This window comes from Engystomops pustulosus, chromosome 4 (assembly GCF_040894005.1).
Source record: "Engystomops pustulosus chromosome 4, aEngPut4.maternal, whole genome shotgun sequence".
Classification (NCBI taxonomy): Eukaryota; Metazoa; Chordata; class Amphibia; order Anura; family Leptodactylidae; genus Engystomops; species Engystomops pustulosus.
The window spans coordinates 58,552,256-58,575,965 of record NC_092414.1 but is presented as its reverse complement, the minus strand read 5'-3'; the positions used below and the strand labels follow the sequence as shown (position 1 = coordinate 58,575,965).

The window sequence follows — 23,710 nt, the reverse complement described above, 5'->3', positions numbered from 1 at the left end:
ATCTCCCGTTCCACCACATTCCAAAGATGCTCTATTGGATTGAGATCTGGTGACTGTGGAGGCCATTTGAGTACAGTGAACTCATTGTCATGTTCAAGAAACCAGTCTGAGATGATTCCAGCTTTATGACATGGCGCATTATCCTGCTGAAAGTAGCCATCAGATGTTGGGTACATTGTGGTCATAAAGGGATGGACATGGTCAGCAACAATACTCAGGTAGGCTGTGGCGTTGCAACAATGCTCAATTGGTACCAAGGGGCCCAAAGAGTGCCGAGAAAATATTCCCCACACCATGACACCACCAGCCTGAACCGTTGATACAAGGCAGGATGGATCCATGCTTTCATGTTGTTGACGCCAAATTCTGCCATCCGAATGTCGCAGAGAAAATCGAGACTCATCAGACCAGGCAACGTTTTTCCAATCTTCTACTGTTCAATTTCGATGAGCTTGTGCAAATTGTAGCCTTAGCTTCCTGTTCTTAGCTGAAAGGAGTGGCACCCGGTGTGGTCTTCTGCTGCTGTAGCCCATCTGCCTCAAAGTTCGACGTACTGTGCGTTCAGAGATGCTCTTCTGCCTGCCTTGGTTGTAACGGGTGGCGATTTGAGTCACTGTTGCCTTTCTATCAGCTCGAACCAGTCTGCCCATTCTCCTCTGACCTCTGGCATCAACAAGGCATTTCCGCCCACAGAACTGCTGCTCACTGGATGTTTTTTCTTTTTCGGACCATTCTCTGTAAACCCTAGAGATGGTTGTGCGTGAAAATCCCAGTAGATCAGCAGTTTCTGAAATACTCAGACCAGCCCTTCTGGCACCAACAACCATGCCACATTCAAAGGCACTCAAATCACCTTTCTTCCCCATACTGATGCTCGGTTTGAACTGCAGGAGATTGTCTTGACCATGTCTACATGCCTAAATGCACTGAGTTGCCACCATGTGATTGGCTGATTAGAAATCAAGTGTTGACGAGCAGTTGGACAGGTGTACCTAATAAAGTGGCCGGTGAGTGTATATACAGTATATATACTTACCAGACTTGATAGTCTTCGTCTGCACCACGCTCCACTTGTCATTGTAGATGTTGCCCGGCGGGTTGCGTCATGTGACCAGACGGGAATGGATGAGGGGGAACATCACTGGGGGCCTGGGCAGGGACAGACTATGCTCCCTCCACCTCTCTGCAAGGGGGGGAGGGGTTGTGTGTGTGTGGGAGTGCCCGGGCGCCCGGGCAGCCTATGTGGAATAAACCTCCTCCTCTCCGACAGCGGATGCCAGGGGCGGGACCGGAGGCATGGGCGGCGGTTGTGGAGGGGTTTGGTGCTCTGCCGGGCCGCATATCATTGTCCAGAGGGGCAGGAACATGACAACGGATGGGCCTTGTGGGTGGAGACTGCTCTTTTCTGCTGACAGCTAGCCGCGGCCGCCAGCGACACGGTCCGGGACCAAGCGGCTGTGATACTGATGCTGTGATCATGACCATTAGGTGAGCGGTGATTGGTCTATGTGCCGCCTCTTAAAGGGCTCAGCAATCTGCCGCCTGAGGTGGTATTTTCATCTGGCCTCATGGCAGATGCGGCCCTGGTTTGGCGGAGGGAAGGTGCATTTTGGTACAGACTATAGCAATTTTTTACACTATGCCAGACTTGGCGTAAAATGTGACCAGGAGCGACAAATCCCCCCCCCCTGTAAAAAGAACATAAAACTATTTAAATATTATTGATCCAATTAAGGGGTAGCCCCTCAGCCTCATTACCATAATTTTAAAAGTTTATTTTAGAAGGAAGGAGGCCATAGATAACAAAAAAGAAGATTACCACAATCACAGTGCCTGGATCTATGAGTAAGTGTCCCTGGTTTATCATGGTGGATTTTGATGGTAGATTTCCTTTAAGGTTCCAAAAGGGAGTGATGAGTAGGTCTATGAGGTGAGGTTTTTTTTTTTACACACTTGTGTGCATTTGTAAAATAGTATCCCCTTTTCATTATTTAACTGATTTTATCAAAACTACGTTTACTTAGAGCATAAAAACCTTAAAAGGTATTCCCATCTGGGCATTCACTTTTAATTCATTTGCCATATGTAAACATTTCTTCAATTGGATGTTATTAAAAAATGTTTCTGTGTGCAGATAATTTCTCATAAATGTAGCCATGCTGTCCCTTTGAAACAAGACTGTGTCTTTGGATGCGACCACCCAATACTCTGGCAGTGGTGGCCAGACATGCACTATTGAGCTCTGCCCGATCCCCTGGATTCAGCATTTATTACCACAGGACGTTGTGGTACATGCAGTAACTCCCAGACTTTTCATATACCAAAAATTTTTGTTTCTTTGTGCAATCCCTCCAGCAGAGGTGGCCATATCCGAGGACACAGTCTTGTTTCTAAGGGACCATATGACTACATTTATGAGAAATTACCTTTACACAGGTAATTTTAGTTTTTAATAAAGAAATGAAGAAATTTATATATATGGCAGATAAATTAAATTGAATGGCCAGACGAAAATACCCCCCCAAAAAACTAATTAATCTCAAAATATTTAAACATAAATTCATAAACGTGGTTCTTTCTGGTATTAATTATGTACAATGTTGATATCATTCATTCAACTTGCTTTATCGAATAATTAACTGACACTAAATTCAATGTATAACAATATTTAATAGAGGTAATATGCAGGCGAGGGCTTATTACTATTATATTACAGCAATGGCGCCATATGTTTACATCAAAGTTGTTTTCTTTTATTGCTTGTGCTTTATCCAAATACTCAGTTCTTTTTCTCAGATTCCAAAAGCAAACTGGCTGGTTGAATGGTTTTCTATGAAACTGGTGCTAATATATGTGTAATTTATAGAAATGATACTGACTGGGCATAGACCCTACTGCAGGGTTATTTTCATGTGACCAAGCCAATTTTTGTCCATGTTTTTCATGTCTGAGAGTAAAAAAAGAACCATTAATTTTTATTGGATAAAGCGGGTTTATGAAAATGGGTCCGAAGTCTAGTTCATAAAAAAATGTGAAGACTTCAAACGGCTATGAAATCCTAAATGGCTTCTATAACGTAGAATATAGAATATTTATAGTATGTTATTAGTCTGTGATACTAGCATAAAACTAAAACACTAGGTAATTTTTTTTTCACAAATGGAAAAATATATTTCCCATTCTGACAAAATTCTGGTCTTGCCCCGTAAATATAAAAAGTGGGTCAGTACACCTGATGATAACATTTTTATGGTACTTTTTATTGTATGGTGGGATATTACTGCCTTATGTAATGATATAACATGACATGTAATGACATGTTATGTGAACTGGATACCTTGGAAAAAAATGTAAAAAAAAAAAATCTGGGTCACGGTTACCACAATCTTTGTATTTTCAGAAAAAATATGCTATGTCTTAAGGGTGGAATTTTAATTTACTTTCTATTTCTTTTTCAGTCTGATACATTCTTTGCCTTTCCACTAACTCCTCCTATAATGATGATTTCAAATGATCAATCTTTTCCACCTCCCACATGACTTAAGCAGAATATTTATGTGTATATATAAACACAAGAAGTGCCAGAAATATTATTGTATCCAAGGTTAAACCCTCGACATTTTCCAAAATGCAGATCATTCATTTGCTTTTCTTTGGCTGCCTTTTTTATGTCTCTGTTTATGATGTCAGAGGGAATGTTAGGGATAATATAATAGAGGAATTTAAAAAGCAATTTAAAGACTATGTAAGCCAGAACTTATCCAACTTGGTAAGTGCAATGAAATATTTATGTATATGAATTTGTTTTCAAAGAAACCCAGGGTTAAATATTTCGGAGCAATAATTGTTTCCTTTTATTTTCACAATACTGATTTATTTTATTCTTTGTCTTCTGTTTTTAGACCTGTTTCTATTTACTGAGGAGCCAAACTGTAGCTGTAAGTCTATTTATATTTAATGTATAAAATGTTTATTTTTGTGTATGCAGTAGCCACTTATGCCAAGATTTCAGATTATCTGAGACATTTTGCTGATAGGAGCTATGGGATACACATAGTAAAAAAGCAACAGATATGTGAAAGGATTCTAATATTGTGACCAAATCAGAGTATCTGCCAAAGAGGAAACACTGATGTTATCTGTCACACAAGTGCTGAGGAAACAAAAGTCTGTGAAACACCAGTTACAACACTTCTGTATTAGTAACGTGGCCATGATGACTTCTCTCAAGCATATGGGAATTTTTGTTGTAAACACAATTGTCATGCAGAGCAGAAGTATCTTCTAGTATTGAAGCAAGTATTCTTATTTATTTCAAACAGTGCGAATGTGCCATTGAGCAGCTGCAAAAGATCCAAGGCCGCCTCCAGATCCAGAACTCTACTGAAGTCGTCATGATGACAATGAACCTCCAAGCACTGATAGAAGAATTTGAGAAATCTGGCAAAACAAAACAAAGAACCAAGCGGCGGGGCAAACAGGTAAGGAAAAAAGAAGGGACTAAAAAATGTAATGTTAAGTGTCCACAAATCAAAATTAACCATCAAAAGGAGAAAAAGAGGATGTGTATAAGGGGCACAAATACTTGATTTGAATACAATACATATACAGATTAAAAGCAATTAAAAACCAGAATAAATCTGGACAAACATAAACAGAATTATTCTGGTTTATAATTGCTTCTAATCTGTATATGTATTCTATTCAAATAAAGTATTTTTGTCCCTTACACATCCTCTTTTTCTATTTTTGATGCAAATAGGTAAGGTTCATACAAAGATTAAATCATGTATTAACAATCCATTGAAGATTTATATATATATATATATTTGTAATTTTATATGTGTTTATATACATGCACACACATATATACAGTATATCCAATGAACAGGTAGCAGTCCAATATAGGTGAAAATAATAGTAAAGGGTAAATATATATATATATATATATATATATACAGCATATATGCACAGACAGTTCCCCCCATGACAGCACAACGTTTTGAAAGTTAAATTGTTACAGGGAAAAAAAAATTGTCTGTTGTTACAATCATGTAATATACTTCTTCCGACTTAAGGGGTTGTCCACTTTCTGTAAATAATTGATAAAGTTTGTGTAAGGAAAAGTTATACAATTTTCTAATATACTTTATGTATCAATCATTCACAGTTTTCTAGATCTCTGCTTGCTGTTCTTCTATAGAAAGTTTCTATGTTTACTTCAAATGTATAGAAATCTGTCCATGATCACATGATGGGCATGCAGATGCATGAGTTGTTAGTATCACACGGTTACTTTCTGTTATACTAATGACTCGTGGACCTGTGTGACATCACAAGACCAGGGACAGATTTCTATCAACTAGAAATAAACAGAGAAGCTTTCTATAGAAGGACAGCAAGCAGAGCTCTATAAAACTGGGGGAATTAATACAGAATGTATCTTTGTAAATTGTATAAATTTTCCTTACATAAACCATATCAATTATTTGATGAAAGGGGACAAACTCTTTGTGAAATAAATTGTAAAAAGTATAAAGTTGTTTCCCCAGTCTTTTTAATGAAAACTTGCATTAGGTAAACATTTTAGCTATACGGTCAAAAAGTGTAACATTTATCCAACTTAACTAAATAATAATAGAAAATAATAGATAACTGTATACAGCTTAATCATGTCTGGTCATGTTAGAGAGGAATATACTAGTCCTTGAGCGGTTAAGATATTACCTTTGTAAATTCCTTAAATAAACATTGAATATGCGTGTCAGTATAAGTTCAAGCCTAAGTCATACGTCTGCTAATCTCATCACTACTGCTATAATAAGCAATATAATCCTTATATATGTGTTCAGCAGATCAAGATGATTAAGATGATATTAGTGGTGGGAAAATTCTACAACAATATTGGTTTATATGTTTAGGTTTCCTTTTTATGGATATTTATTTCTACTTATCAATCTAGGGAGAATGCAAGTTTGATTGCCGCGATCCCGAGCTCGTAGAACAAAAGCTATCTGTTTTTTTTCAAAACCTGAATAAAAGGAACTGTTTTAAAGATAGAAGATGATGAAGAACTTCAGTGGTCTGAAAATTTACATATGTATAGCATAACACAGTTATCTTTGATACTATTATATATGCATATGTAGATATACCTCATTTATTTATATCATATTATTTATTTTTTCATCCTACAGAAGCTTGCCTTTTATATTTATTAAGAAATCTGAAACATTTGTTTCATAGTGAAGCATTTATTGTGTTATCATATCAGTATTTGACTTATAGTTTTTATAGTTTGCAAATGTCATTCTGGAAGCTAGTGGTCAACTGTAGTCCAGTATGTAATACATGGATGGGCTGGAGTAAACAAATGTTTAGGTGAAAAAATTATAAATATATATATATATATATATATATATATATATATAAATATATATGCAGGCGGTCCCCTACTTAAGGACACCCGACTTACAGACAACCCATAGTTACAGACAGAACCCTCTGACCTCTGGTGAAGCTCTCTGGATGCTTTACTATAGTCCCAGGCTGAAATGATTAGCTGTAAGGTGTCTGTAATGAAGTTTTAATGATAATCCTTGGTCCCATTACAGCAAAAAATGTTTAAACTCCAATTGTCACTGGGGCAAAAAATTTTTTGTCTGGATCTACAATTATAAAATATACGGTTTCGACTTATATACAAATTCAACTTAAAAACAAACCTCCGGACCCTATCTTGTACGTAACCCGGGGACTGCCTGTATATATATATATATATGAGGAGCTGCGCCAAAAAGGTATTTTCTCTCCCATCATGTTTCACAAAATGCATATATACCACTTTTAGACTATATTAATATGTTCATGTTTTCTATGCAGTTTGTGAAACATGATGGAAGAGAAAATACCTTTTTGGCGCAGCTCCTCTTGTTTATAACATTCCTGGTTTTGACATTCAAAAACTCCATTTGAAACCATTTTATATTTTGTATTTTATATTTAAATATTATTTTTTAATAAGAATATTATTTGTTTACAATGTAAATGTTCTTATTATGTGGAACTAGTCAAACTGTTATGACAACAATATACTTGACAAATATTTATACTTCTATTTATTTATTTATTTATTTATATTTAATAAATTATTGTTATTTTTACTATTAATAATTTGGAATAAAATGTTAAATTTATATATTATTTATTATGTCTGAAAAAGTCAGTATTTTCCAAACAATGTTTAAATTATATGTTACTTTTTCATTTGTTTATCAATTTCATGCTGCATGGAAAATTGACATTTTGACTTTGTTTATAATAAAAATGATTTAAATAATGTTTTGTATGCGTTTAGTCTTTTCTTGCTAATCCCTTTGTATCTTGGTTATGTTGAACCTATTGGAAACCTTATTTTTGTTTGGGGATACATGTAGTCTGTTTAAACAAAACATTTAAGGGTTATTCTATTAAATTACATGTATGGTCAAATAGCTTTTAAACATTCCCACTATTATATGCAATTTCCCTTTAAAAACAAACAGAACAAATACAGAATGTATATAGTGACTGGCCTTGCAGCTTCCATCACAGAAAGTCTCTTTCACAGACCGGGATTGAGGAACTGATAGGGAACAGGGGAGATCTTGTACCTCGCTATTCTGTGCAAGAGACATCTATATCCACAATCTTGAACACATCCAGCACTGCTACATACACAGAGAGGGCTCTATCACATGACCTCCTCCTCTATGAGCAGAGAGCAGCAGCCCCTCCCAGGAGTTACGGACTCCAGGGCTTTTCAGCACAGGGCGAGGAAGCAGCAAGAAGAAACTGCTGTATTAAGGTAACAAAGATGGGCAAAGTTGTTTTAAATCCTTAGAGCTATTGTTTTGTGAAAAAAACCTTTTACAGTTACTCTTTAATACTTAATGCTCCTTGTGTCATATTTAGCAGGGATATGGGGGTTATTTATCATATGATGTATGATAGCCCCATCGCTGCTCTTGTGCAGCCTGATACATCAAGAGGCCTCGACCTCTTCATGTATAACCAGCAGGGTCTTGCGCAGCGTTTTTATCTCTACACTAGGCAGAAATAAATGCAGCCTGCATATTTTCACTTGTGAAAAGTCGCCAGCTGCAGTGAGTGCGGCGGATTGGGGTAAATAATCGCAAGTGCTAGCAATAAGCTAGCATTTGCAATTATTTCATTTTTACATTTTCATAATATCTGGATAATTTATTTTGATGTCACACAGCTTACAAATCGAATACCATTTTTCTGTATTAAAAGAATTTACTATTTTGGGGATATTTACTGTTTTGAGTGAAATTTTAAATATTTAACATTTCTGTATCAACTGTATCAACCCACTTTCACATCGGCACCCCTCAAACTATCAGAAACAACTTTTAGGAAGATTGTTAAGCCCTGAAGATCTTCATAGTAATTGAATCAAAATGGAGGGGAAATTTAGAATGGTCAAATTGTGATGGTTATACGTTCATTTATCCCTAAAATTTACACATTTCCAAAAGATGAAAAGAGAAAACCCATCTTACAATTTGTTGTGCAATTTCTCTCAACTACAGAGACCCCCCCAGATGTGGCCCTTAGATGTAGCCCAGCAGGGAAGGAGCGCTCTGCAACTGCCAGGATGCATAGGCTGACACTGTGCCTTTAAGATGACGTCACAGACGCCATCTAACAGGCACTACCTGCGGACTACCTGTTTTTTGGTATTTGTCTCTTGATTGGTATAGGGATTACATTTGATTTTAGAGGGTATTTTTGTTGGTATTCACTACCTGCAGACAGCCCTGGGGGCTTGATGGGACCTCAGGGCTGCCACAGGAACGATCGTTGCCCCCCGAAGATGGCACGCGGGGGTGGGGGTGGGGTGTCGATCATGGGGCAGTTTAAATGCCGTGGTCCCGCTGACTGTGGCATTCAGGCATTCAACACGTTTAAATACTCGCAATTATTGCTGACAACCTGCGACTCCCGATGCCGGCTCGAGTCCGTTGTAGAGCTGAACCGGCATCGGCTTGGCGCTGTACTAGTACGCCGCTGAGTGTGAATGAGTACGCCGCTGAGTACAGCGCAGAGCACAACGGGGTTAAAAAAAAATTTGAACTGATATTAAAATAAACAAAACCAGCTATAAACATGTCATGTCCAAACCTGTACTTTTTTGCCATTTTCTTTTAAAAAAGTGATCAAAAAGTCATGCGGTCCCCAAAATGATAACAATGAAAAAATGATACCATAAATAGCTCTGATACCCCAAATTGTGTTATTAGTGTCAGAGTAGGGCAAAATAAAGAATTCTTTCACCAAAAATTATAAAATACAATTAAAAGGTTAAAAGATATTAAATATACTGACCAAAAGAATTTATGAAAGCTGTCATTTACAGTGCAAGTCATAAAAGCCTTAAAAAGAGTGTTCACAAGAACATTTTATTTCTGCCCAGTACATGCAATAGAATATTAAATAATGTTAAAAGAAAGGGCATTTGTTACACATAAACAAACTCTCCTATAGTTCCATACACAGAAATATAAAAAAGGTTTGGATTTTTAAACGCTGAGACTGACAAATGGAAGGGAAAAAAATTAAAATGGGCTGGGAATTCACCACATCATCTAACCTCTACAAAGCACCACCAGTGCCCACTTTATGAAAGATAAAAGACAGGTTTTTCTTTGTAAAAAAATAGTTTATGTCAAGATGGGTCTAATATTGTTGACTGCTCATTCTAGTTCAATCATTATCTGATGCTTTTGGTGGTTAATGTGCCCTCTTCCCTGATCCTGACGTGCTGTTTTATTTAAAGGATATCTACGACCAGGATGATGGATTGTAAACCACGAACACTGACATGCTGGTTTGTTCTACCTCTGGCAGGATCTGCTCTTCTTTTAGCTTCTAATGTCCTGGTTCTTAAATATACTCAGGATAACAAAATAACACATTCTTTAATTCACAGTTATTAACAAAAATACAGCATTTCACAGAAATAAGTCCAACCGGTCTCTATCAGTCCTGATGTACAAAATTTCAGATGCCCCTAGACACAACCCTGTAACTTCTGACTTAGGGTTGGGCCGCCATTTTGGATTTCTGTGTGACGGTCGTGCTTGCTGAGTTTTTTTTGTCTTCCTGCTTTGAGCCTGTAGCCCTGTCCCCTGCCCGGAGCTCACACAGACACTCACTGATTCACTTCCTGCCAGCACATCTATAAATATAAGGAGATAAGTGATTAGGGGAATGGGGGAGGCAGGCACATATCTTTGAGAACAGAGATGTAGCAGACCTTTAAAGACCTTTATACCTTCTTAACTATAAAGACTTAACTATACCGGCTGGGGATACTGTTTTAGATCCTGCTGCTCCAGTCAAATGTGGCACATAGTTAGCCGATCTCTGCGCCCTAAGGACATTAGCCAGAATTTTGGCCATTGGTGTTGGAGGTAATTTGCAATTTGAAGGGTAGAGAACTTCTAGAAGATCCCTCCTGGGTCTTGTTACACCATCATAAGATTTGCCCTTTCCACCTTCTCAATGTGGCAAACGCCTGTATTTCCCCTCCTTGCATCAGTGCTTGGGACATGTCAACGAGCTGCAGCGGATGGAGAGTCTCTTGAAAAACCATCTGACGAGAGCTTCATGTTCTCAAAAAACTTGGTTTCACTGGACTTCCTTTGTTGCATCTCTTCGCTATCTGGCGCTGATAAGTACAACTCATGAATTGTTGATCTGGATGCCAAGGGGAAGAGGCATATCTTCCTTACCTTCTTATCTTATTTTCCCTTCCCTTCTTTTTCCCTTTCCCTTGTTGTCCTTTCTCTTTTTCCCTTCTTCCTAATACTTTACTGTAGTAAGATATTGTTCGTGTCAAGTCTCACTGGGCGCGACTTGGCGCTCTGTATTATATCTTTTGTGCTTGACTAATTTACTTAAACTCCTTTTCTGTTATGCTCTGATTTTTACTTGTTTTAATTCCTAATAAAGTTTAATATGGAAATTTTTTTTAATGGAAAGGGCTTCGGGGGTGCTTTATTGGCGCCAATCTGGGCTCTCACTTCAAAGACCCTAGAATGTGCAGTAGTTGGCAGTAGAAGTGCTGCGGCTTACAATCTTTCATCCTGGTGGTAGATGTCCTTTAAGGGGTTAAATGACTCTCACATTTCAACTGTGCCTTGAGCTAATATAGGAAAACCAGAGTGGAAAATAGCCCCATGTTTTGATAGCAACTAGACAAAACATCTGTAACAAAAAAATATCACATGATTCATTACTTAATTGTTGGGATTTATACAGAAAGTAGAATGTCAGTTTCCTGCATTATACACACTTATTCATTGCAGAAGTGGTTAACAACTGCCTCTGCTCTTTTCTGTAAGACCTTATAGAGTTGTATATCTTCTCTTTTAACAAAAAAAAAAAATTATCTGTGCACTTGTTACAGTAAGATACGCAGTTGTATGTATTATAAATGATGTTACTAAACATATTAATGTCTACTATATTGAAATCCCCAATGCATATTTTGTACAGAAAAAGGGAAGTGTCTAAATGCATATTGTGATATTCTCATTTGTATCTACAAAAAAGTGTCTGGTTGGCATACATAGCCAAATTAACCACCTGGATACTGTGTTTTCCAGTTTGAAAAATATAGCTTGCCATCGATTTCACTAGATAGAAATGGCAGATACACCTAGGAGCAAAAGGGTAACAAGGTTGAACTTTTGACTTCAAGGCTCCATATCTCACCACCAACTACAGCTTTGAAGTCAAATTTATATCTTAGATAGCAAAGATGATTATCTACCCACGAAGGAATAAATCAGCGTCAAGACCGGTCTCCATCAAAAGCCAAGTCGTCGAACAAGTCAGTACCTACAAGTACCTGAGTGTCCTCATCGACGACAAACCGGCCTGGCAGGAAACTACAACTTGGCTGTTAACAAAGTAGCATTGAGAATGTATTTCCTTAGGAAATTTAAATCATTCAATGTATGCAACAAGATCCTACAAATGTTCTAAGTCCTCAATTGCAAGCGTAATTTTCTCTGCTGTCACCTGCTGGTGGGCTCTATCAAAAAAAGAAATTAGAGTAGGATCTCAAAAATCATTAAGAAGGCTCAGAACATAGCTAGCACGCCGCTAGGCCTGTGTGGAGACATTTGGAGAAATAGATGCATCCACAAGTTTGACACAATAACAAGCAACAAATCACATTGTCAGGCTTGCAGGTGTGGCTCCTCTGGACCACTGGAGACGATGACACAAGACACTACCTGGGACCGGAGTCTAAGTGGTACCCGGTTTTCACCAGAGCCCGCCGCAAGGTGGGTTAGACAAGCTGCGGCGTGGTACCAGGCGTGACTTGTCTGCAGTGGCGGCCAAGGTCGAGGTACAGGGACGGCAGACAATCTCGAGGTCAAAGTCCAGGCACAGAGTCAGGGCAGGCGGCAGAGATGCAATGTCAGAGTCCGATCCGGGGTCAGCAACAGGAGGTCCAAGCAGATGGGTACGGGAACACAGCACCCAGGACAGCAGCACAGGAACACGGAGGAGCTCAGGTAACACAGGAACACGGAGGAGGTCAGGAAGGCTGGAGACATAGGAAGGCTGGAGACACAGGAAGGCAGGAGACACAGGAAGGCAGGAGACACAGGAAGGCAGGAGACACAGGAAGGCAGGAGACACAGGAATGCAGGAGACACAGGAATGCAGGAGACACAGGAAGGCAGGAAAATCGCAGGAGAGCTTTCTCTCAGGCTATTAGGCACAAAGATCCGGCAAGAGAGTAAGGAAGGTGCTGGGTTTTTAAAGGGGAAGTGATCAGCCAGTGCACCAATTAGCGGTGCGCTGACCCTTTAAATTTCCTGAAGGTGCCTGTAAAATCTGCTTGGTTTTGGGGTGCCAGTTAATATTAAATTAACAACAATATTCAATGGATCTTTATAGGGGATTTATTAAGGGTACAATACAGGGGAATACACATAGAGGGTAAACTAACTAAGGGACAGAGAGAGGGTGGGGAAGGAAGTGCTCTAACTAAAGATCTGTATACCATCTTATATACATACACACACAGCTCATACACACATTGCCCATCATCCCACCTCCACCACTGTCTTGGCCAATCCAATGATGATGTAGAGTCAATATATTCTTATCACACAAACTTGCAGGACAAGTAACTTGAGTCTTTGTTTCCCACAGGATCTGGAAGAATGTCCAGGGGGCAATGACCTCCAGGTGTAATCTTTATTAGGGGCAATGTAGGCATTTATGGCTTAGTTCTTCCTCTGTCCACAAAGACCCTTAAACTGTCTCAATCCACACCATGTCATATTTCCAACAGTGCCGCACGCACCCTAGGAGGCGGGGACGCGCGCGGACGGAACTCGGCAGGGATTCCGGAACGGGGAGAGGTGAGCTGCGCCGGCACCTCGCCTGCGAGCCCCGGGGAGCACCCGTGACACACATCCACTGCATCTAATTATAGCAATTCAACTAAGTACAATTAGCGATTGTTATCGCCAATTAAACTGCCGACCACAAGGTTCCAAAATTCCTTCGTCCCAAAGGCAATTGAAATACAGTGTTTAATAAATCTGTTGACACCCAAAAATTAAGACCAGCACCCACCGCCGCAAACCCCAACACCCCCGATCCCCCATCCCCCGCCACTAATACCGGTCACACAAATACGTTCTCCTAGTGCTCCTATGCTCATATTGCCATATTATTTGTTTTCTTTTAATCGTTTAACTGTGTTTAACCCCTTAGTGACGTGGCCTGGAAAGGCTCTAGTCACCGGGCATTTTTACCGAATTTTCATAAGCGCCGATTTAAGGGCCATACCTCTTTTTTTTTGCACGCTTCATTAAAATTTTTTGCTTTGTTTTTTTTTTGGGGGGGACACATAGAGCTAGTTAAAAAGGTAATACAAGTTTAACCTTTTTTTATTTATACTTTTATTTGGGGTTAAGTGGGAAAAAGACCTTTTTTTGTAATATTAAGTAGTTTTTTGTTTAATTTTCAAATTAACTTACAATGAACATTACTAATGAATTCCCTATTTTGTTTTGATTGTTTTATTTTATGAAAATTTATGAATATTTTTTTTGTGTGAGTGTTTTCACATTGTATGTCCCCCAAGAGGTCATAAAAGACCCCTGGGGGACATTTTCCAGTTTTTTTTTTTTTTTATTTTACTTTATTTTTTTCCTTTACAAGTTTTTCCCTGTAACTGAGGCATCTATAAGAGCATCAGTTTCAGGGGAATCGACCACCTGTGACCTGTGAATTATACCCAGCAGCTCTTGGTCTAATTCAGTAACAAACCGCATCTCCCTTCTCTCTAGGGTCTCCGGGTGTCATGTCCTGCTCCCTTTAGAAAACTGCAGAGACGTCTAAAGACGTTGCTGCAGATTCCGGACCTGCGTCTGGACCTGCTCCGGACGTCCAAAGCTAGCGGGCGGGCCCAGAGGAGTTAATTGTGTAGTATGTGTTTACGTTGTTTCCCTTATTCCCTGGCTCAACAGTGTGTACAAAACAATTTCCCGACTGGGAACACGAAAGTTTTATTGTATTGTCATTTTTGTATCTGATAAAACTTTAATTTTGACCTTATTTGGGACAATACAACCTTTTGATCAGTTTTATTTCAGATTTTAATTATGGATTTTATTTATGTATGGTTATTTTATAACCGTTTTTATATTTTTATAGCTGGGGACTTTTGGGATGTGACAATACCCAACATGTTTATGGATTTTTTTTGTTTTATTTTTATATAGGTTCTAGGGAAAGGGGGTGATTTTTCAGTTTATTTTATCTCTTTAAAATATTTTTATGTTTTTTTTAATAGTATTAATAGACCCCATAGGGTACTTCAACCCTTAGTAGTCAAATCGCTCCTGCCATGTACTGCAATGCTACTGTATTGCAGTAGATGGCAGTATTGTAGGTGATCTGTCACTGCTGGTAATACACAGGCCATTTTTAGATCTCTCCTAATTACAGAGGCTGTCACTATATGCCGGGTTCCTGCTGGGATCGCACGGGCTCTGCTTCTGGGTCCGTGTGATCTCCTGGACATTATAGTACATTCTGGTGTTTTAACCCCTTAAGCATGCAGCATTTTTTCATTCATTTTTCGCTCTCGATGTTCAATAACTTTTTAATTTTTCCGTGTAGAGAGCTGTGGCTTATTTTCTGTGTAACAAATTTTGCTTCTCAGTGACGTTATTTATTATTCCATATCATGTACTGGGTACGATCACCGTGATACCAAATTTATATAGGTTTTATTGTGTATTAATACATTTCAAAAAATGAAAAGAATGTTCCCGAAAAAATTTTTTTGCCATCTTCTGACACTAATAACTTTTTAATACTTCGTTGTATGGAGCTGTTTATGGTTTAATTTTTTGTGAGATGAGCTAACATTTTCATTGCTACTATTTTGAGGGCTGTGTGACCTTTTGACCACTTTTTATTACATTTTTTGTTTGATGTAAAATGGTGTAAAAGTAGCGTTTCTAACATTTGAGCCCTTTTCCCTTTATAGGGTTTACAGCCGTGAATAACCATTTTTATATTTTGATAGATCGTGCAGTTTGAGACACAGGGATACCTGACATGTTTATGTTTACTGGCTCATTGTAACGAAACTGCATATGCCAGGCAGTCTGGGATATGACAAAGACCCAAGGCTGGCAACCAATCGCTGCTCCCCGATAAAGTCACGGGGAGCGGCGATCATAACAAAAATGGTGGTCCTGACTTTTAAATGACGCCGGCAGGATCGGAAGGGTTAATATTCACGATCAGTGCTAGCACCGATCGCGAGGTATTAGTGGTCCCTCTTCTTACAGCCTCAGCACCTCTGTGCCTTAGTGTGAAGGTGTTAAAACACTGCTTGCCTGGACGTAATGTAGCAATGCTCAATTTGTTTTGGTTATTAGGCTATGGTTTGTGTCCTAGAGTTAGTGCATTGGTTTAGCAGGGTTAGTGGAGTATGGTAACGGATTAGGGTTAGTGGGATAGGGATAGCAGGTTTAAGATTATCATTGATTGCAGTGTCAGGTTTTGGTGTTGCAATGTGACAAGAACTGAAGCAGGTACCCTTAGTTTATGTTTACACCATGCAATAATGTTGGAGTTTCTACAAAATCCATTGTGTTAACATATCCTATTTATAAATTACTATATATTTACTGTAAGCATGTTTCTACTAATATATATATCACGTCTATATATGTCTTGGTTCTGTTACAGTAACTATATAGTAAGCTTGGTATATAGGTATTGTGGGAGATTTATTAGAAGAGGTAGAACTGTTCTAGATGCCCATGGAAACCAATCAGACTTCAGCTTTAATTTTATTACCAGCTGTAGGAAAATGAAAGCTGATCTCTGATTGGTTGCCATAGAACAGTTTTACCTTAGACACTTCTGATAAATCTCCCCCATTCACTGTATACCATATGGGTAAAATGAAGTACACAAGAGTTGATTTAACCAAGAGTCTGATAAAAAATGTCATCAATATATCATTCATAGTTCAAACATAAAGAGAAGAGGCAGTGATTATTAAAAATTATATCTGAAAAATGTAAAATAAAATATTATCAAAACTTGGGATGAATTTTATCCCCATTGCTGAAACTTTCAATTGTAAAAAAATATAATTTAAAAAACTAATATCAACTACTACTTATTTATTGCTTTTACATAAAATATGTCATCCATATAATAACCCTTGGCCTAATGCAGTGATGGTGAACCTTTTGGAGACAGAGCGCCCAAACTACAACCAAAACCCACTTTTATGTTGCAAAGTGCCAACATGACAGTTTGAGCAGTAACCTATTGATCTCTGCTGTATCACAAGTCTCAATCGTATTGGCGTCCTGAGGACACCAATGCAATAGAAAGCAGGAGACATTTGGATTGTAGCTTCCCTCCAGTCTCCCCTGAACAGGAAGAATCAGGGGACCCAAAGCAGGAGCTCCAAAGATAATCCATCTCTGCCTACACCTTCTCGCTCCTCCTGGAGTCCCGGCAGCCAAGTAGGTGTCATTTTAAAATGGCACTGAGCATGACCTGGGCTGTCTTGGACTGCAGGAGGAAGCCTTGAGTCCTATCTGGTAAATTCTGTGCTGGGTGCCCCCAGAAAGGGCTCTGAGTGCCACCTCTGGCACCCGTGCCATAGGTTCGCCACCACTGGCCTAATGTGTATCATGAGTGTATTTATTCATAAGTGTTCTAAGTTATTATGATGCACATTAACCCCGCCCCCAATGACCTCAGCAAACAACCCATCTCTAAAAGGAATTCTGTTTTAGCAATTGTTATTCTGCTGCGTATTATGAAAAATGGTCTTAAACACGCTATGTACAGCTTCTTATGAAAACATTTCTGTGATTCATTGATTTTAGTTTGAATTATTTCTGGACACACCATTCCAGTGGCACTTACAGAGTACTACTAGAAAGTCTTCTGTTGCACCAGATCACTGTGTCGGATGTTGGATTATAAATCTGTAGTACTTTAAGACTGTCAAGTTGTACTGTGGACCATCTATTACAAGTACAAGTTGGAAAGTAAAAGTCAGAAAAGTGCCTTAAAATGGGCATTTCTGATCTCAGTTCGATACATCTTCCCAATGATCCCCCCCCCCTGAAAAGTCACAATGTCATTTTTCCTAAAGAACATATGTCATAAAAAGTAAACCAAAATATGAGGGAATGCCATTGCATCTCAGTTGTAAACCAATTAGAAGTTTAACCAGCATGTATAATGTAACCCCAAAATGGTGCCATGTAACACATTTTCATGCAAAAAACAGCCCTCAAATGGCTTTGCCAACAAAAGTAAAACAATTACGACTTTGTGAGATTCAGAGATTTAAAAACAATAAAATATTCTGTGTCCTTACAGCCCAGACTAAATAGTGTAGTAAACAGTTTATAAATAGTCAGCCTTTTGATATGGGCTACATATATGGTGTAAACTTACAGCTAGTAATTTCATCCGTGCTGTAAGTTTATTACATTGCGTTTTGGTATTTTCTTCACCTTGGCCACAGCGTGACTTCGTATGACCCAATTTTAAGGTGTTAAAACAATGACATTTCTTAATGTGTTAGGAAGTGCTGAGGCTGCTCTCTCAACATTTCAAAGAAATCCCCTATTTCAATAATATTAAAGGCGCTATCAAGAAATCATAATTTCCTATACTGTTGTACATGTTCAATTTAAGGATCTGTGAACACTATTTTTCTGCAGAGTTGCTTATATTCAAGTCCTGAAAAAAGGTTGCTTTTTAAATAAATTCCCTTTCAAGGCTATGGGCACTATGGGGGCATTTTAATTAATTGATATTTAACCCCTTCCCGACATTTTACGTAATAGTACTGCATGGCGGGAGGTGTGTTCCCGAAAAAAGCAGTATTATTACGTCAAGCTTCTGGCGCCGGCTCCTGAACGGAGCCGGGGCCAGAAGCTGCGGGTGTCGGCTATATATTATTATTAGATTTCTCCAATCGCGGGTGTTTACCCTTAACACGCCATGTTAGAGGCATTTAAAGTTAATTAAAAGTGAATCAGACTCCCCCCCCCCGGCACTTACCGGGAGGGTCTGCTGCTCCGATTGCAGCCCCGGAACTGCCAGTGCCCGAGGCTGCGCGATCTTCATCCGGATGCTGGGTCCCTGCCTTCTGGCAGGACCCGGGTGTAAGGCACTGTAAAAACCCAAAAAACTTGCCAAAAATTTTAACTTTTTATCAAATTGCTTTACAAAAAATGTTCTAAAAAGTGATCCGCAAAAGATACAAGCACCAAAATGATACCAATGAAAAGAACAACTTGTCACGCAAAAAATAAGCTTACAACCAGCTCCGTCAACCAAAAAATACTATAGTTATGCCGCTATAAAAATGGCAATACTAAAACAAATGCAATTTTTTTCTATTCTAGTTTTCCTTCAATAAAATTGGACAAATATAAAATAAACTATATAAATGAGGTATCAGCGTAATCGTAGTGATCCGTAGAATAAAGATAATATATTATTGTTATGATACAGTGAACACCCCCCCTAAAAAAATGCTAAAAATCCAAAACAAGAATTGATGATTTTATTTTCCTCCACATATAAAAAGTTAATAAAATTGCTTCAATAAGCTAAAAACCCACTAAAATAAAGGTTTTTTTTTACAGTGCATCTCATCTTGCAAAAAATAAGCCCTATTTGTCTAAATTGCTTAAAAAATAAATAAAGATTGTATAGCCTATTCCCAACGCGCGTTGTTATAGAACGGTGCAGCACAATGACTTTCCAACACGGTTCAGACACAGTGATCAGGGCAAGATGGCGCCGGTTCCTGACAGCTATCCATCCTGCCCCATGGACCAGAAGGGTTAAGTCCCCCCCACCTTCCCAGTTCATGATCGCTGCTATTGGCTCATCAATTCAGATCAGCCAATAGCAGCAAATTTACTTATGACATCAGTATTACTGATCACCATGTCTGTAGACACAGTGATCGGGGCAGGGTGGCGGCTGTTCCTGACAGCCACCAATTTTGCCTTGCAGTCCAGAGGGGTTTTGTTGCCCTCCTCTGTCCATGTTTGCCGCTATTGGATGGTCGATTTGGTCCAGCCAAAAGCAGCAATATTCGTCACAATGGGCATCACTAGGGTGAATAAGAGCAACACTTGGCGATAATTTCCCTACAGAAAACAAAGATATGGTACAAAAGCACTGGCCGTGCACATTGTACAGATTATGCTGTACAACTCTTAAAAGCTGTTCCAATATGCAGGTCCTGCAGTATCATTTCTCCGTTTTCAAGAGGAAGATATTAGGAAACTAATTGGGACAAGAAGGACGGGGCCCCTGTACCTCTGGTTTAGATGTTCCTGTGTTTTGCCAGGACAGCATTTTCCCGGTGAATTCTGCTGCTTCTAAAGGTAGGACTCAATAAAGAGTCTGTTCCAAAAGAGGAGTTAGGATGGACACTACATACTACTAAAAGACCTGCGACAACTCCAGAGTGACAAAAGTTTAGTTGGTCCCCTGGTATATTCTACCTCCTTATATGCAACACATTCACAATTCACGCCCAACCTGTTGTGAATTCATTTCGATAAAATGAATAATTGTAACAACTGTTATGTCCCGTTGCTCCCTATACCCCTCCATTATTTCATAAGGGGCGCCACATAGCGGGCACTGAACTTTCCAGAAATAATTGCAATTTCCATCTTGGACTCCATTGCACATGATATTTGGAAACCACCTATATGTTCAAAATGCTCATTTCAACACGTGTATTACACTACACCACATAGTACACCTTGCTATATTCCCCAAGGGGTGTACATTCAACAATTAGGGTCACTTTTCGGGTTTTCCTCTGTTTTGGTACCACTACGGCTCCCCAAATGTATCCTGACACATGTGAAGGATTTCTGTCAAATTTGGCCTCTAAAAGAAAAACATCCCTCTTTTTCTGTACTGTGCACCCATAAAGTATTTTATATGCACATGTGGGGTACTTCTACACTCGGGAGAAATAGTTTTACACCTTTTTCGGGGTTAGATAATATATTATCCCTTGTGGCTTACAAAAATTAGGGGTATAGTGACATTTATAGGAAAATTTTCACCTTTTTAATGTTTAGGGCCTAATTGGATCATTCACCTGTAGGGGCAAATACATATATTACACATTGCACTAAGGGGTGTGCATTCAAAAATTACTTTTTGGATTCTTATCTGTTTTATACCACTAGGGTTCTCCAAATGCATGTCAAACATTTCTGTCAAATTTGGCTTCTAAAAGGCAAACATCCCCCTTTCCTTTTCTGTGCGCCCATACAACATTTTATATACACATGTGGGGTACTTCTACACTCGAGAGAAATAGGTTTACACATTTTGTGGGGTTATTACATTTTTTTCCCCTTGTGGCTATAAAAAATTAGGGGTAAAATGACCTTTATAGGAAAATTTTTACCTTTTTCCTAGTCCTAATTAAATCAAACACCTTTACGAACAAATACACATATTACACCTTGCTAAATTCTCTAAGGGGTGTTCTTTCCAAAATGGTAACACTTGTTGGGGTTCCCCTCTGTTTTGGTACCACTACGGCTCTCTAAATGTATCCTGACACATGTAAAGGATGTCTGTCAAATTTGGCTTCTAAAAGGCCAACGCCCCTCTTTCCCTTCTGAGCTTCACTGTGTACCCATACAACACTTTATATGCAAAAGTGGTGCAGTTCTGTGCTTAGGAGAAATAGTTTTACACATTTCTGGGAAAATTTTCACCTTTTTTCCCTTTTGGGGCCTAATTGAATCAAACACAAATTACACCTTGCTAAACTCTCCAAGGGGTGTACTTTCCAAAATGGTGTCTCTTGTTGGGGCTTTCCTCTGTTTTGGTACCATTATGGCTCTCCAAATGCATCCTGACACATGAAAACTTTTTCAGCCATATTTGCCCTCCAAAAACGAAACAACGCTCTTTCCATTCCAAGTGCCCCCATGTGCCCGTACAGCAGGGTACAGTGACAAAATGGGTATTGGCATACTCAGGAGAGATTGCCCTCAACATTGTAAAATGCATTTTCCTTTTTAACCCATTGTGAAGGTGCAAATTTTAGTGTTCAATGAATCTATAGTAAGATAAAATTACATTTCTGTAATTTCACCTTCATTTATCTTTCACCCTCATGAAACGCTCATAGGGTTAACACAATTCCCAAAGATTGTTTTGAATATTTTGAGGGGTGTAGTTTCTAAAAGTGTCATATGTGGGGGTTTTCTGTCATGTGGGCCTTATAAAGTCACTTTTAACTAAATTGACCCTAGTAGGTTTTGATGATTTTGAAAAATTGCACCTAAAGTTATAAGCCTCCTAACATCCTAAAAAAAGGAAAAGATGTTTGGAAAATGATGCCAAGTTAAATCAAACATATGGAAAATGTTTGTTATCAAGTTATTTTAGTGATATGACCAACTTTCCAAAAAGTAGAAAATTTTGAATTTGGAAAACATAGTTTTTTTCAAAATTTTTGCCAAATTTCCATTTATTTCGTAAATAAATACTAAACATATTGATTAAATTTCTTTACCAACATGAAGTACAATGTGTCACGAAAAAACAATCTCAAAATCAACTGGATATGTTAAAGCGTTCCAAAGTTATAACCACTTAAATAGACACATGTCAGATTTTAAAAATTGGGCCGTGTCAGGAAGGTGAAAAGTGGCTTCAGCATTAAGGGGTTAATGTAAAAAAATATTTTTTTTCACGAAAAGTACAGAGAAATTATTTATATTTCTCCATATCTATTCTGTATACAGTTTATTTTTACATAATACCACCCACGCCAGGTCACTCAATCTTCTTTTCAGTGATATTATTCAGATTGATGACTCAGTCTATTATCTTCCATACACATGCATGCCAGGGGGAAAGGAGAGAAAGTCACTAGAAGGTAATTTTGGTGGTTGCTTATTTCTCCAAAAAAAAAAAAACAAATAGAATGGGCAGTTAAAATATAATTGCCTGTTTTCCTCCAATATACACCTTATACCAAAATTGCCATCCTTAAAGAGATTGTTCACTTTAAGCACATTTCAGCAAATAAATTATATTGTTTTTGTAATGAACAGTTAAACAATGTTCCAATATACTTTCTCTAACAATTCTTTACATTTTTTCTAAATCTCTGCTTGCTGTCATGTAACAGGAAGCTTCATTCTTAACTTCCTGTAGATAAACAACGGTCCACGGTCAAATGATGTTAAACAGCTGTACAGCTACAGGAAGTATATAATAATGTTTCCTGTTACAGGATAGCAAGCAGAGATCTACAAAACTGTAAATAATTGATACAGAAAGTATATTGGAAGTTTTCTTTACAATATCAATTATCAATTATTTGCTGGAATGTGCTTAACCCCTTAACGCCGAAGCCACTTTTCATCTTCCTGACACGGCCCATTTTTTCAAATCTGCCCTCTGACACTATAAATGGTTATAACTTTGGAACGCTTTAACATATCCAAGTGATTTTGAAATTGTTTTCTCGTGACACTTTGTACTTCATGTTAGTTAAAAAATTTTGGTGGTATGTTTTGCATTTCTTTATGAGAAAATCAGATATTTGGTGAAAATTTGGAAAAATTAGCAATTTTCGAAATTCAAAATTTTCTACTTTTTCCACACATGAGTCATAATACCAAAAAACGTAATAACTAACATTCACCGAATGTCTACTTTATACCTCCGTGGTTTTTTATGCATACTCTTATTTTTGTAAGATGTTATGGGGCTTTGAACGTTAGGTGCAATTTTTCACATTTTCATAAAAAAAGCAAAATCCTGCTATTGAGGGACCTGCTCAGGTTTCAAGTCACTTTGAGAGGCCTAAATAAAGTAAAACCCCATAAATTACTCCATTATAGAAACTACACCCCTCAACGTACGTAAAACAACTTTTATGAAGTTTGTTAACCCTTTAATTGGTTTACAGGGGTTAAAACAAAATCGGATGCAATTTCGAAATTACATTTTATTTGGCTAAATGTAAGTGTTTTTCATAAAATGTACAAATTCTCAGTGGATAAAATTCCAAAACGCTCCTCAAAATTTGATCCCC

The 23,710-nt window shown here is 38.2% G+C and overlaps 2 long non-coding RNA genes across 2 annotated transcripts in view; one reads left to right on the top strand and one right to left on the bottom strand.

Moving 5' to 3' along the window:
• LOC140126482 (uncharacterized) overlaps window positions 1–6,423 on the top strand; it is a 47,995-nt gene extending 41,572 nt beyond the window's left edge. The window contains exons 3-5 of the long non-coding RNA XR_011854847.1: window positions 3,903–3,938; window positions 4,323–4,481; window positions 5,963–6,423. This is a non-coding gene — a long non-coding RNA (uncharacterized lncRNA). The remainder of the gene's footprint in view (window positions 1–3,902; window positions 3,939–4,322; window positions 4,482–5,962) is intronic.
• LOC140126483 (uncharacterized) overlaps window positions 4,165–23,710 on the bottom strand; it is a 63,288-nt gene continuing 43,742 nt past the window's right edge. The window contains exon 4 of the long non-coding RNA XR_011854848.1: window positions 4,165–4,440. This is a non-coding gene — a long non-coding RNA (uncharacterized lncRNA). The remainder of the gene's footprint in view (window positions 4,441–23,710) is intronic.